This window comes from Callorhinus ursinus, unplaced genomic scaffold (genome assembly GCF_003265705.2).
Source record: "Callorhinus ursinus isolate GAN/ISIS: 27379988/994484 unplaced genomic scaffold, GSC_fseal_2.0 scaffold56, whole genome shotgun sequence".
NCBI lineage: Eukaryota > Metazoa > Chordata > Mammalia > Carnivora > Otariidae > Callorhinus > Callorhinus ursinus.
In genome coordinates this window covers 4,683,095-4,697,415 of record NW_027397118.1, presented here as the reverse complement: position 1 = coordinate 4,697,415, position 14,321 = coordinate 4,683,095, and positions in this window count along the sequence as shown.

Here is a 14,321-nt window from a genome sequence, read left to right as displayed (position 1 = left end):
CAGTTTGAACCTGGGCATGATAACTTACACTATAACTCTGTGTAAGCTCCTCTTATACCCACTAGGATTCTAATTCCCTAGGGCAACTTTGGTATCCTACTCACGGACATCGCGGTGGTTTCTGGCAGGCAGATAGATGCTACCTAGGTGTTCGTTCGCTCAGAGATGAAACTGATGGAAATATCAATCAAGACCTGACCTGGGGGCTTTTACTTGAGTTGGAGAATATTGGGAGGGATTGTGCAATTGGAGGTGAAGTTCATTCCTTTCCACCTCCCATCTGACCGCCCCTCCCTCACCCCCTGCCCCCAGACCCATTCCAGTCCAAAGATAATGAACAAATCCCATTTGCCGCATCGCCTATGTTTACAGCAGTCTCCACTGCGCATGTGTGTGGATGTGTGTTCTGTGTCACCAACTGCATGTTTGGATGCATTTGTGTCCGTAGATGTGTCTCTCTTGCCAGAGAAGAGTGCCTTTCTACAGCCTGTGAATCTTAAGAGCTTCGGCTGTATCATTTTCAGCAGTTGAAGCAGTATTTTAATGGCAAATTACAAAGAAAATGAGTAGTCGGAAACCAAAGGTTGCCGACCAAGAGCAGAAAAATGAAAGACTGTCCATCACCTAGAACAGAGAGACCCAAGACTTGAATTCCCATTCATCTCTTTTATTCCTGTACTTCTTTTATAGCCAACAGTGTCTCCTCCAGCCCATGACTGCTCATTTTAAATTGTCTTCCAGTTTTGAGGCTCTGTCTTCCCTGTCCCCCTCGCCCCTTCTCCCAGGCCTCCCAAATGACACAGTCTGTGCCTCTGGCCGATGTAGCCGGTTTACAGCCTGGAGCTGCTGCTGGTCTTGCAACCAACCCCGCATGGACGACAAGAGAAGGGGAGATGTCTTCCTCCTGGAAGATGATTTGCCTGCAAGTGAAGCTCCCTTGACCCCCTCTCTGCAGTTCTGAGGCTCCGCAGATGAGTCACATAAATTACTGCAGAAGGCAAAGTTACCAACACGTGCAGCACGCAGAAATGATCTCGGTCCGAGGCACGCATCGATCTCAAGGCGCGAACCACTGACCTTGGTCTCTGCTCGCCCGCTCTAAATTCTGAGTCCCTGTTAACTAAAGATCGCATTTCCATTGTTAACGGCTCAGAAAGTGATTCCTGGCTCGGCTGTGGTGTATCTCTTACTGAGAGCACCTGCCTGGGGAGGCTTTCTGTTTAATCTTTTGAATATCCGAGCCACAATTCCAAACATTTCCAAGTTAGACGTCTCTCCCATTCACAATAAACCCCCAGAAAGAATGTGGGCTGAAGAAAAGGAGCAGCAAACATTCCCTTTGTTCTTCATTGAAACGATGGTATTTGGATCATTGGGGATATATCATAACAAATTGTCTCTACACCAATTGTCCCCATGAAGGTCGGGTAAAGTCCCAAAGATCGCAATCGGGATGAAAGGGACGCACACATTTCTCAACAGAAGGGAAGTGGGGGCGGTTTCGGTGATTTTGCTTACTAAATGCGGAATTCCTCAACAAGTTCACATATTACAAAAGCTGCAAAGGAATAAAACCTTCATTCAGGGAAATCCTCTTCCGCATGTAACTAAGTGCTCATCAGAACCCCCTCTGGAATTTGGAAACTCTTTCTAGATTAGCCAAATCCCTTGTCTGCCTTAGAAAATGTTTTCTACTGAGCCCATCTAACAGCCTGGGACTATTCACTCTTTGGTCCTCAGTGTCTACAAGAGAGTATGGACCCAAATGAGGACCAACACCAGGACCATGAAGTTCATCCTCGGAAGCTCTAGTGTCACGTTCTCTTATTGTTCTTTACCACATCACCAATATAATATTGAAATAATAGTATCAATATTATTTCTAATAATATTGCTAATATTATTAGAAATATTAAACATTTCTAATAAAATAGAAGTTGTGGAAGTAAACTATCAGCTATCCCAGATTCTAGTAACTGCAGTTCTCATTATTCTACAGCAGAGTTCCAGGGAAAAGTCCTGCACTTTAATGGTAGAGTACTAATTGCAATTTTAAGTGGTTGTTGAATATTAACCCTGACACTGCCCTGGATAGCAAGTTTCTCAACCTCAGCACTATTGACATTCTGGCTGGACAATTCTTTGTTGCAGGAGACTGTCCTGGGTGCTGCAGTGTGTTCAGCAGTAACCTGGCCTCTACCCACTCGATGCCATCAGCTACCCTCCTCCCCCCAGTGGCGACCCGCAAAAAATGTCTCCAGACATAGCTGAACACCCTGCCCCCCACCCCGGAGGGGCAAAACCATCCTCAATTGAGAACCACTCCTCTCATCAAGGAAAAATTCATTTATTAGACATTTCCATTCCACTTAAAAGAGAGAGAGCACCAAGTTATATCGCACTTTTCTGGACAACAGAGTGAAAGAAACAAAGAACCTGAATTAGATATTTCGATCCATTTAATGGAACATTAAGCAACCAATAAAAATATGTTTTTTAAGACACTTCACAGGCATGAGAATATGCTCATCCCATAATGTTAAATCACAAAAGAGCACACCATGAGAGGCTTTTGCCATATACACATCCTGCAAGACACAGGTATCTGAAACTACTGAAAATATGCTAAAAGGAAAAACACAAAAATGACAACCATTGTTACGTGTGGGTGGTAAGATAATGCAGTATGTATTTTGTCATTTAGCTTTTCCTGTTTTCCCCAGTTGTCTGCCATGAACATCTATTTTTACCACTTTAAAGCAGACACAGAAAAAGGACAAAGGACCTGGTATTATACAGCACATGAGCACAAAGCTGCAAAATCACTGCCATCCTGTATTCCTAATTTAATTTTCTTCCACACCCTGAAGGAAGCATAGCGACTCCTTTTCTACTTATCTGATCCTCTGCTCATTAAACCCTCACATCAGCTTTCCTCTGCAGTCGTCAGCCTCCAAGACCAGAATTTATGGCATTGTTTATTTTCTTTTATACCTTGTTTTTCAACCTGGGTATGCTTGTTCATTGATTCACTCACTCACTCATTCATTCATTCATTCATTCATTCATTCATTACCCTGGTACTGTACTCGGTACCAGGAATTCAGTGGGAAACGAGGCAGGGAGAGCCCCTGCCTTCATGGCAGAGGGACACTAAACCAATATACATATACATGGACAAGATCATTCCAGATAGTAATAGGAGCTGTGATGGTGATACAGTCTGGTGATGTGGTAAAGAAAAAAACTATGGGAGAGAGCACTACTTTAGACTACTTTAGGCCACCCTACGTTAGGGTAGTCAGGGAGGGCCTCTTGGAGGAGGTGACATTGACACTGAGAACTAAAGAACAAGAGGAGAGAGTCATGGGGAAGTTGGGAAGATCTAGGGGCAGTTTTGCAAGTATGAATTTTATGTCCGAACATACGGAACAAACATGGAACATTCAAGGAAAAGAAGAAAGGCCACTGAAGTTGTAGCTTGCAAGCAAGGGGGACAGTATCTGGAGCCCAGGTTGGAAAGTTGGCAGGGCCCTGATTATATAGCCCTGGTACTGGATTATGCAGCCAGGCTAAGTTAAAGGCGTACTAAGGGGTGGAGGCAATGAATCAGGATCTTGGGGGCCAGAGCCCTGGAATCTGCAATTTAGAGCAAGTTTTCGAGGTGATGTTGATACACTGGAAATTTTGAGAACCATGGTTCTTGAGTGTTCATGTTATCCAACGACTGTGGGACTGATTCTGACAGAGGTGGTGATGAACTCATTTGGAGCCTTGCTATTCAAGAAGGTGGTCCATGAAGCAACAACACCAGCATCACCCCCCCACGCCCGAGCTTTTCTAGAAATGCAGATTCTCAGGCCCCTCCCAGGTCTACTGAATCTGAATCTGCATTTCAACACCATTCCAAGGGATCTGAATACACGGGACAGTTCAAGAAGCACTCATTTAAACCAGTACCTTATGTATCATAATTAAGCTTCTACGGAGAAAAAAAAAAAGTGGAAACTGTATGATTTTTAGTAATAAGAGATAAGCAACAAAGTACCTGATGATACCATCATTTTTCTCTGGTATCAGGAAGCCCCTGGGAAAAAGCAGAGTGAAACTTTGTTTTAGGTTATGGCTGTGTTAAGCTTCCTTGGAGCGAACTGTAGTGTCTGAACGGAAACCTTGAAATCTGAACACATTGGCTTTATAAAACTTAACTGAGCAGTAGACACTGAAAATTATTTTATCCATTTAGATTTATTTCTTTTTAAAGATTTTTAAAAATCATTTAAAAGATCTTATTTTTTGAGTAATCTCTACACCCAACGTGGGGCTTGAACTCACAACCTCGAGATCAAGTCGCATGCTCTGCCAACTGAGCCAGGCGGGTGCCCCCTACTACTGAGATTTTTTTTTTTTAAATTTCTTTAATTAATTAATTTTTAAATTTTAATTTGTACTTATTTATTTATTTTTAAAGATTTTATTTATTTGACAGAGAGAGAGAGCACAAGCAAGGAGCGGGGCAGAGGCAGAGGGAGAGAGAGAAGCAGGCTCCCCGAGGAGCAGGGAGCCCGACATGGGGCTTGATCCCAGGACCCCGGGATCATGACTTGAGCCAAAGGCAGACGCTTAACGGACTGAGGCCACCCAGGCGCCCTTAGATTTTTTTTTTAAAGGGAGGAGAGGTTCTTTATTAAAGCAACTAAATATTAATATTTACTAGGTTATACTAGTATTACATATATATTTTTAAAAATATGTAAGACAAAGAAATACAAACACTGTCGTATCAATAGAGACTTCCGTCATTAATTTTTGACAGTCATGAATCTCCTCTCATGTTCCCTCTTCCTCTTACCCAGGAGGCTCTGTGATAGTTGCCCTTTCTCATTGCCCTTTGTGTGAACATCTCCGTGTTCTTCCTTTACTCTGTAAAGTCCCTCTGTCTCTGTCTGTTTTCTCATTAATACAGTTGTTGTTTCGGTTCGGTTTTTGTTTCCTTTAATGCAACCGGCTTTCACCGATTCTAAGACAGGTCTGCTTCTTCTCCTTCAGTGGCCAGGAAAAGACCACGTCTGTATGAGCCCTCAGGTGATTGTCCCGCAGTGGTGAAGGTCAAGCCCACCGGCCCACAGAGTGTTCTTGGATTTACCCCAAACTATGAATGAGGGTTCCTAGGGAAGGAGCACTAACTTTTTAAAAAATTTTTTCTTTCTTTATTTGCGGGGCATCGGCGGCCACTGTTCCTCTTCTGCCCGAATCAGTCATAAAGATGTTTCTTGTAGAAAAGATTTGCTCTTTGCCCTTACCCTGGCTGGAGGTAATCTGACCTGGAAGGAGACAAGGACACGTTGCCTAGGGAGAGTGTCCCCACCTGGAACACGGACACGGGCTGTTTGATTCAGGTTTCTGGGTGCAGAAATCTCTTAGGAAGAAAATTCTTGCCACGTGTAGGATTTTTTCAGCAGGAGAGTTCTCCTGTCTCTAGACTTCCAGAAGCAGATGCCCCTGCCAATGCAGTCACTCACTTAGCATGTGGCCATGACAGTTTGGTCTCCTTCTCATCGTAATAATGCGAGATGTAAATACCTCCATGGCAGTTGGTGTTGTTAGGACCTGTTAATATTCCGCGTGGGTAGGACAACAGCTTTTAGAAAAGGAGCTGAGCGTAAGCAACGTGAAGGGAGAGAGTCATCCTGCTTTCGGTCACTGTTGTGTCCCAGAACCCAGCATAGTGCCCCGCACACAGCAGGGGCTCACTGAACGTTTGCTGAATGAATGAAGGAAGGGAGGAACCCAGCAGCGGGCACGTTCCCGGGGCCTGGGAGGGCTTCCCCGAGTTCCTCTCCTGTTGTAGCTAGACTTTGCTGTCCTGTGTGCCGACTTCGAGAGCCCCTCACTGCACTCATGATCCTACACAGCGGTGGTCTGCACTGCTCTGTGGACACCAAACGGCAAACCTGGGGCTTAACCAAAAACTGCCTGGCACTTAGAGGTGCTTCATAGTTTAATAAGCTTTAATAACCATCCGATGAAAGAAGGAACGAGGGAAGGTGGGAGGGAGGAGAGGGAGGGAGACTCTGGGTAAAGTGGCTAATTAGAGATTGCTCTCTCTACATAATTCCATGTCGATCTGGGGGAAGCTAACCCTTTTTAGGTTTTGCTGTGGCTGGGTCTGAACTGAACCTTCCAGACTCAAAGGTGGGAGAGCCTTTTTGCCAGGGGGCAATTACAACCTCCTGAAATCGTGTTTCATTAGAAAGAGCACTGGGCTAGCAGGGAGAAAAGCTGGATTTCAATAGTTCTCTGCCACTGAGGAGACAACCCTGGAAAGGTCTCCTTAAGTTCTCTAGCCCTCAGTTCCCTCATCTATTTAAAGGGAATGCAGCTACCATCCAGTCCGCCCTGCGGGGCTGAAGGAGACAGTGAGTGTGGAAGTGGTTTGTAAAGCACAAAGCCTCTGGCGTGCAAAGGATGACCAGGGAAACCTAAATTCTGGCCTACTGAGGCCAGCTTAACGTCATCGTGTTCCTCCTTTCCCCTTCTCTACCTAGCATTTCTAGCCAGAACGTCTGCAGGAAATCCAGGATCCTGTCTGAACCCCAAGATTTGCTTCCTTATGGAGCCCTCCTCCTGAAATGCCCTCTTGCTATGGTTTACCTTCCTGACATCCTCGACTCTTTCCTTTGAAGGTATCTGCCTTCTGCCTTTCCACCTTTTCCTGCTGAATTCATCTGTGTGGCATTCACCACTAACCAAGGTCCTTCTGTCTCTCGGCCTTCCTTTCTTCACTTACAAAACGAGCTGGCTGGACCACGGCGAGGCAGAAGAGTGAAGTACGTGCCAAGGCCGGCAGGCTGGTGGCTGCGGGAGATGGCTTGGGTCGGAACTGGAGAAAAGTGGAGAACAGGTTTGCTCCCTCCAAACGGGACAGTCACACCTTTATGCCAGCCAATTGTTGAAATGTGGGAAGGCGAGAACACTAGATCATTTGACATTCCAAAAAAAAAAAAGGAAAAAAAATCTGGAAATTTGAACTTTTATACGAGATCTCCTGACTTTCAAATGCTGGCAATGCTTTCAAATTTGTTAAATATGCCTCGCGAGCCAAATAAAACACATATGCGGGCCGAAGTCAGCCTGTGAGTCTCCACTTTGTGACCCAGGGCCTCTGGGTGCCTTTCTAGCTCTCAGACCTGTGGCTTTTCTGGGCTGTGAAATCTGCTCAAAAATACCCAGAGCTCCTTCCACCTTCTTTTTCTTCTCAGCTTCTTTTTGTGTCTCACCTGGGGTTTTGTGATGGCCTCCCTCTAGCCCTGGGTGTCTGCCCAGGCCACCTTATTTGGAAATTGTCTTTGCTGACGTAATCAGGTTCAGATGAAGTCCTTAGGGCAGACCCTGAGTCCATACGACCAGTGTCCCTATAAGAAGAGAAGACACACGGAGGGAAGATGAGAAGAACACACGAGAACTATCACGTGCCACTGGAAGCAGAGATGGGAGGGATGCGTCTATAAGCCGAGGGACACCAAAGACCACCAGCAACACCAGAAGCTAAGAGAAAGGCATGGACCAGATTCTCCCCGAGAGCTTTCACAGGGAACATGGCTCTGCCAACATCCTGACTGTCTTGCAGCCTCCACAACTGTGATAGAGTTAAGTTTCTGTTGTCTTATTTGCGACAACAGCCCTGGGAAGCGGATATGCTGGCCTTTCAGGGGCTGACGCCCAGAGGGGAAGGAAGCTCAGCCACCCCAAACTTCTCATCCTTCCCCCGCCCTCCATGGCACATGCAGATCATGAAAACCTGACATTCCTCCTAAATTTTAGCTCTTGTCCTTGACCTTTCCTTGATTTTCCAGGAATTTCCCACTCTGGCTTTGTGCGGTAAGAAAATGTGAATGTCGTCAGTTCTCCTCACAGGGAGACAAACGGATACCAGCTACTCATGCCTGCTGACTGTCCCTCTGCTGTGATAAATCAGATGAAACTCCCCCCTCCCACCCCTGCCCCGGTGAAAGATGGCATGACTTGTCGTGTGTGAACAAGAAAAGGAGAACCAACTGATGCATTTTCCCATGAAGAGGGAAAGAGGGAGGCAAGCAAAGCCCCCCACACTGCTAGGTGGCTGGATCATTTCCTCTATGGAAAAGATACAAAAATATTTTGATCTGTAAGTATTAGCAAGGTCTTTACAAGGTAGATAATGCTTGTCACACGCATAAAGCATCCAGTGCTCACTGAAGGAAGGTGCTGGAATTCGTGTGTGGATTTACACTTAGTGTGGATACCTGCTATTTCTGTCTACACTGCATGCTGAGCACGAAGGACCCTGGTCAGGAGGGTTCTCCTGGCAAGAAGAGCAGGTGTTTGGGAAGCAGAGCACTTACCTGTGAATCCTGCAAGATGCTACCACTCAGGAGACCTCTAAATAGAGTAGAAAAAGCAAAAGGTGCAGAGCTTTGATTTACTTATTTTGTAACTCTGGGCCTGGGGCTTCCCTGGGGAGGGACTGGCAGGTGGTTTCTTGGTAAGATCTGTGACAGGGCGAAAGGATAGCATAGTGGTTAAAAGCTAAGCATGCACATCCCGGAGCTGGGCTGTCTGGGCTTAAATTCTGTTTATCAGATGTGTGCCTTTAGACATTTCAGCTAATCTCTCTGTACCTTAGTTTCCCTATCCATAAAATGGGTGTCTCAATAGTCCCCACCTCATGTGGTCGTTACAGGGATTAAATGAGTTAATTCAAGTAAAGCATCTAATGCAATGTCTGACATTTCATAATCACTATAAATACATCTTTTTAAAAAAGATTTTATTTATTTCTTTGTCAGAGAGAGAACAGAAGGCAGAGGGAGGGGCAAGCTCTCCACTGAGCCGGGAGCCCGATGCGGAGCTCCATCCTGGGACCCGGGATCACGACCTGAGCCGAAGGCAGACGCTTAATCTACAGCGCCAACCAGGCCGCTCCCCTCCCCCCCCCACCCCCCCCCAGCACTGTTTCTGAAAAGGTCTCAGCTAGGAATGATTGCTCAGGACCACATACTACTGGGCCCCGGTAACCCCACAGTGAGCACCATGACTAGGGATGCTCAGAAATGGCAGGGTTCCGGAGGGAAGGTATCTTAGGTACCCAAGAGCTGGAGCCCAATTACCAATGGGGGGGAAGGACCTTCACGGGACAGTGCGGTTTGGTGCAGTGAGTAAGCTTCGGCGCTCAGTTTGGCTTTTCTCTTTGGCACTCATGAGTGCGTTTAAGGAGAAATCCCCTTTACAGCAAAATGCTTTTAAAATCCTCCACATGGAAGCAGCCCAAGAGGGGAGAACACACAGGCCGACACCAGAAGTCCCACTGCTTGCCTCTCTTTTTCCTGCAGAAGCAGCAGGTAGAAAACTCTGCATAATGGATGAGTCATTGCAGAGAGCTGGGGAGCTTAGATTATCTGCCTGTTTCTTCATCTCTGCTCTTCCCATCCCCAAATCTGACCACCAGGCTCCTCTTGAAAGCCCCTGGTGCTGTGATTTCAGCTGAGAAAGAGAGAGGAGAGAAACCGTCTTTTCCAGGGCCTCTGTAAGTGGCTTTCCAACTTTTTTGATGGCGACCATGCTAAGTGCATTTATCGCTGTGCCCTCGTGCACCCGTGCGCGTGCACACACACTCACTCACATACACACACAACTGAAATAAGACACTACTCACCCTTACTGTCGAGTGTGATATATTCTGATACTTTCTACTCTATTCCATTTAAAAAATAATGCTGGTGATGACCCACTAGGCTGATTTCATGATGCACCAATGGGTCCCAGCCCACAGTTTGAAAAACTCTGGGCCAGGGCCAAGGCGGGTGCTGACAAGTAGAGGGTTGGGATGGCGACCAGGAAAGAAAACTCTCCAAGAAGTTAGAAAATCAGGAGCGGACACAGCAGGGGACGCATTGGTGTTATTGGGTGGTGTTGCTATTGGTGTTATGTGGATTTGGGGCATGGCACTGAATGGCCGTGAGTGGTAAGATTTCTCCTGCACAGGGCTGGAAAGACTATTGCAGAGAATCAAATTCAGTGTTTCCTATTCCTTCTAAAATAAATACACTCACTTTTAAAGAGGGAGTAACTTACATGAAATTATCAAATAGGTAAGAATCTGGGTGGGACTGGGGATAGTGTGACATGGTGACCATGGTGGAGTCTGATGGAAGCTACTGGAAATACTGACGGAAAGCAAGCCTTGCGTGGTACAGATGGGGAAAGCGGCCCATGGGTCAGGCGAGTTAGGACTGTGCCCTGGGGTTGGCTGTCAAGCAAGTGACAGCTCCCCGACTCCTGGTGTTCCTTCTCTGCTCTCTGGGACTCAGTTTTGTCATCTGGTAAATGACAGTGGCCCTGCCCGCCTCACAGAACTGTAACAAGATGGGACATGTGGAAGCACCCCAGATTCCGAATGTAGAAGGAGCTCTGCAGGCCTTTGTGTCCCTCCCTGTCCCTTCCATTCAGGAGTGGGGCCTGCACCCATGTTTCTAGGTGACCGTCCTGGCCTCACACTGGATGTGGCTGTGATTACAAGATGATGTGACCCCCGGCCTCTCCACACCCAGGTCCTGACCGACCGACTGTGCCGCATGGGGATCCAGCCTGCACTTGGTCAGCTGGATGGGGGTCCCACTGCGGGCCTAACAAGGCAGGATCGGTTTGAGTGGCCTCCGACACAGGGCCACTTTTCCTCAGAGCCCTTGGTGGATCGTAAGTCCCAAGCTGATCCCCAGTTTACCCTCTGTGAGGTGAGTCGCCATGGGCCCCCGCACATAAGATGGCCTGTTCCTGGCGGTGTTTATAAAGGCCCATGCCCCACCCCCGTCGTCCTGGCTTTGGAGGGGACCCTAGTCTTTGTTAAACTTGAGCTCAGATGGACGCAGAAACACAAAGAGGAGCCAAATCATATGTTTAAACAGTTAAGAGGAAACCCAGCTCAGCAAGGAACTACAACCCTAGATTTAGCCTGGGTGAATTTTCCTTCGCTGGGATTTCCTGTCCCGTTTCTGGATGTTTCTATCTATCAGATGTTCCCTGGCAGTTGGTTTCAGTACATCAGCTCTGCCGTGAACGTAAGCTTTACATAGTACTTGGGCTTAGCTGCTAACGCATCAAGGGCTGCCCAATGGTGTGGACCCAAAGCCTGGCTTCTAGGACACACGCTCTAGTCTCCGTCTATCTGCCCTCCCTGGAAAGAAACCAAACTCAAAGACTGGCCTTAAAGAACCACTCATAACAATAAAGGCCAGCATGCTTCCCCCCCCTCAACAACTGCCTGGGGCGGGGGGCACAGGCGACAGTGGGGTTAGTGGGGGGGGGGGACGTCCTGAAGGAATGTAAAGTAAGTGAACCCAAAGGCTGGCCCCCTGCAAGGCTTTTAGACCGCAGTTAAAATTTAACAATTTTTTTATGTAAATCATCTGGCATATTCAATGGCATGGGTTGGTGGGAGGGGGGTGGAGAACAAGGAGGGAACAATGGCTTGGGATTAGATAATTTAGTTAGTGCTAAAATTCCAGGAAGTTTGTGTTGATCTGGGCCTGGATCTTGTTACTTTTTAGCTCAAATCTAAATCTTTATCTTCCTATTATAGTCGAGAGGACATTCTTTTACTTAGTCATTTTTACAGTTGTAATTTTTACCCGCTTTCATCAACTAGAGCCGGTTAGATTAGCAGCTCTTAGCACGGAGATGAAAATATCGGTAGGGCCCAATGGGCCCTGTTTTGTTTATTCTAACGGAGCAGGCTTTGATCTAAACATATTTCCCGGGGTCTGGACGCGATGACCTAATTCCTGTCTTATCCGTCTCCACTTTCTGTGAATCTCAGATTGCGCTTTGCTGTAGAACCCTTTGAAATTCACTTTGCATGTTTTCCCACTTTGTTACCCCCTCTGACATTTGTTTCACTTAAGGGTAGAGTGTGTGACTCCTAGTAAAGGTTCTGACGCTTTATTTTTCTAACGGGGCTGCTAAGTTTTAACAGAGTGGGAGCCATTTCTTTCTCCTTTTTTCCCTTTAGGTTCTCTCATTCTTGACACTCACAACACGCCAAAAACAATAAGCAAATAATCTACTGCTAGAAGTTTATGGCAACTGCAAATCATTTAGCATTTTCTGTATGAACACTTTTTCTAATTAAAAAAAACAAAACAAAACAAAACTGTCCATCCCACACCTATAAAGGTCAGTTGAATCAACCTGGTCCGTGAGGACTGAGATGTGAAAACTCAAAACTCAAGAATCATTTTCAGGTGTTTCTAAAGGGTCGGCAGGAACCTGTTTCCCCCCCTCCCCCACCCCTTTCCTCACAGTCATTCCTGGGAGGGGTGTCTTGGGCAGCTTGGTTCCCTCATTGATTGGTCTCTCTTCTTTTTTCCTCCCCAGGTCCCTGTCAATCACTACACCGCCCTTCCATATTTTCTCGACAAGGGGGTTCGTTACATGATTCGCTATACTTTTCTATACTTTCGCAGTGCACATTGTAAAAATAGAAACTGGGGCGCATGTCACCCAAATACATATTTTTAGTTCAAAACTGTCGTCAACTTCGCGGTCGTCATTCCGGGCAGCAACAACCCAGGAAATTCGGTTCTTCTTGGTTTTCAAACTACCTCCACGCACCCCAAGTTTCAGAAGGGGCAAAGCCAGGCGGCCAAGCGAGGGGCTGAGGCTTAGCGGTGGCGGGGGGGGGGGGGGGGGGGGTAACGGGCGCCGCCTTGAAATAAACCGCGTTGTTTTACAGATAGGAATCCGTGTCTCTCCCGCGGGGCTGAGATTAAAAGCCGAGCGTAGGGATCGCACAGGGAGGGGCAGCGGGGCTGAGGGCGAGCCTTGATTTGGAAATGAACGGCAAGGCGAGTGGGCAGGTAATGATCAATAGGTTAGAGAGATAGCGGATCGATGGATGGCTCGGCAGGGACAAAGGCGCGGGGAGGGGGGGAGACCAGGACCCCGGGGCTTCGGCTGCCTCGGGAAGTCTGTCTAAGCGAAAAGTTGCCGGGGCTCCCCTTAACTCCCTTCCAGAAAACGCTAGAAGGGAGGAGGTCGGTGGTGAGCCGGGAGAGAAACAATTGCCCGGCTCCCGGCCCGGACCGCCCGCCTCGCGGAAGCGGACGCGCAGCCCGGGGTGGCGCAGGGCCGTGACCCCGCGGGCGGCCGGCGAGTGGGAGCCCCCGGGGGCTGGGGGCGACGAGCGGGGGCCCCGGCCCGGCATGCGCCGGAGCTGGGCGTCGGGGCTCGGCCCGCGGGGCCCCTCTGGAGGGGCGGCAGGGGCGGCAGGGGCGACCGGGGCGCGGAGGGGGCACTGCGAGCCTGCCCCTCCTGGTGGCCCGCGGCGCGGATCCCTCCAGCCTGTCCCGGGGCGCAGGGGCCGCCTCTGGGAGGAGCGCCCTGACCCCGAGGCCACGCGGCCCGGGGCGCCCCCTCCTCGCCGCGCCCAGCCGTGGTAAGGGGAAGGGACGCCCCGAACGCCACGGAAACGTCCCCTTTCTGGCCCGCGTAGAACAAGAGCTTCTGGCCAGAACTGCGGCCTGTCCTCCGTGTCCCCACTCTTGAGCAAAGGCGGCTCTCTTGGGGCGCGTGGCCGGGACTGCAGAGGCTCAATCCCCCAACGCTTGCGCGCTTAAGTGTCGCGGAGATCCTCTGGGCACCCCGACGCTGCGCGCACAGCCCTCCTCCCCGCACCTCTCCTGGTTTGGGGGCGCTTGCCCCCGCCTTGTCCTGGCCTGGACCCCAGGCTGAGCCACCAACCTTGGGGAGGCGCGTCCCGGGGTGGCCATAGGGTGGCCTGCACCCCGGTGCAAACTTCTACTGGGAGGCGGCCGATGCTTGTCCCTTACCTGGGTGCAGGGCCACGGGCCACGGGCTCACCACCTACCTCCCTGAAAGAAACAAATCGCCGGACCCCTGAAGACACCAACTTCCACCCTGTCCGTTTGCTCACCCCAAAATAGTGCTCAGGAGGAAAACATGTTTCCCCTAGAACAAAAGGGAGAGAGGAAGAATCAGATTGGATTCTGATGACGAAATATTCAAGTTGTAATGGACTTTTTCTTTTCAGATATGCATGTGTGTTTCAATGCCTGAAAGCCTAATTAAAGAACACGTTGACCTCTCTGGGTTGAGGCCTAGTTTCAGAGTCAGATTATATATTCCCCCCCGCCCCCGCATGGGGCATTCTCTAGCCAAGCTGCTTTCTCTGTCTGAGAAAAGCCACTGAATCAAGGGAAGAGAAAATGAGCACAGTTGAAATAAACCTGAAATCTAATGGGCCAAATGTCCTGCTTCAGGGATGA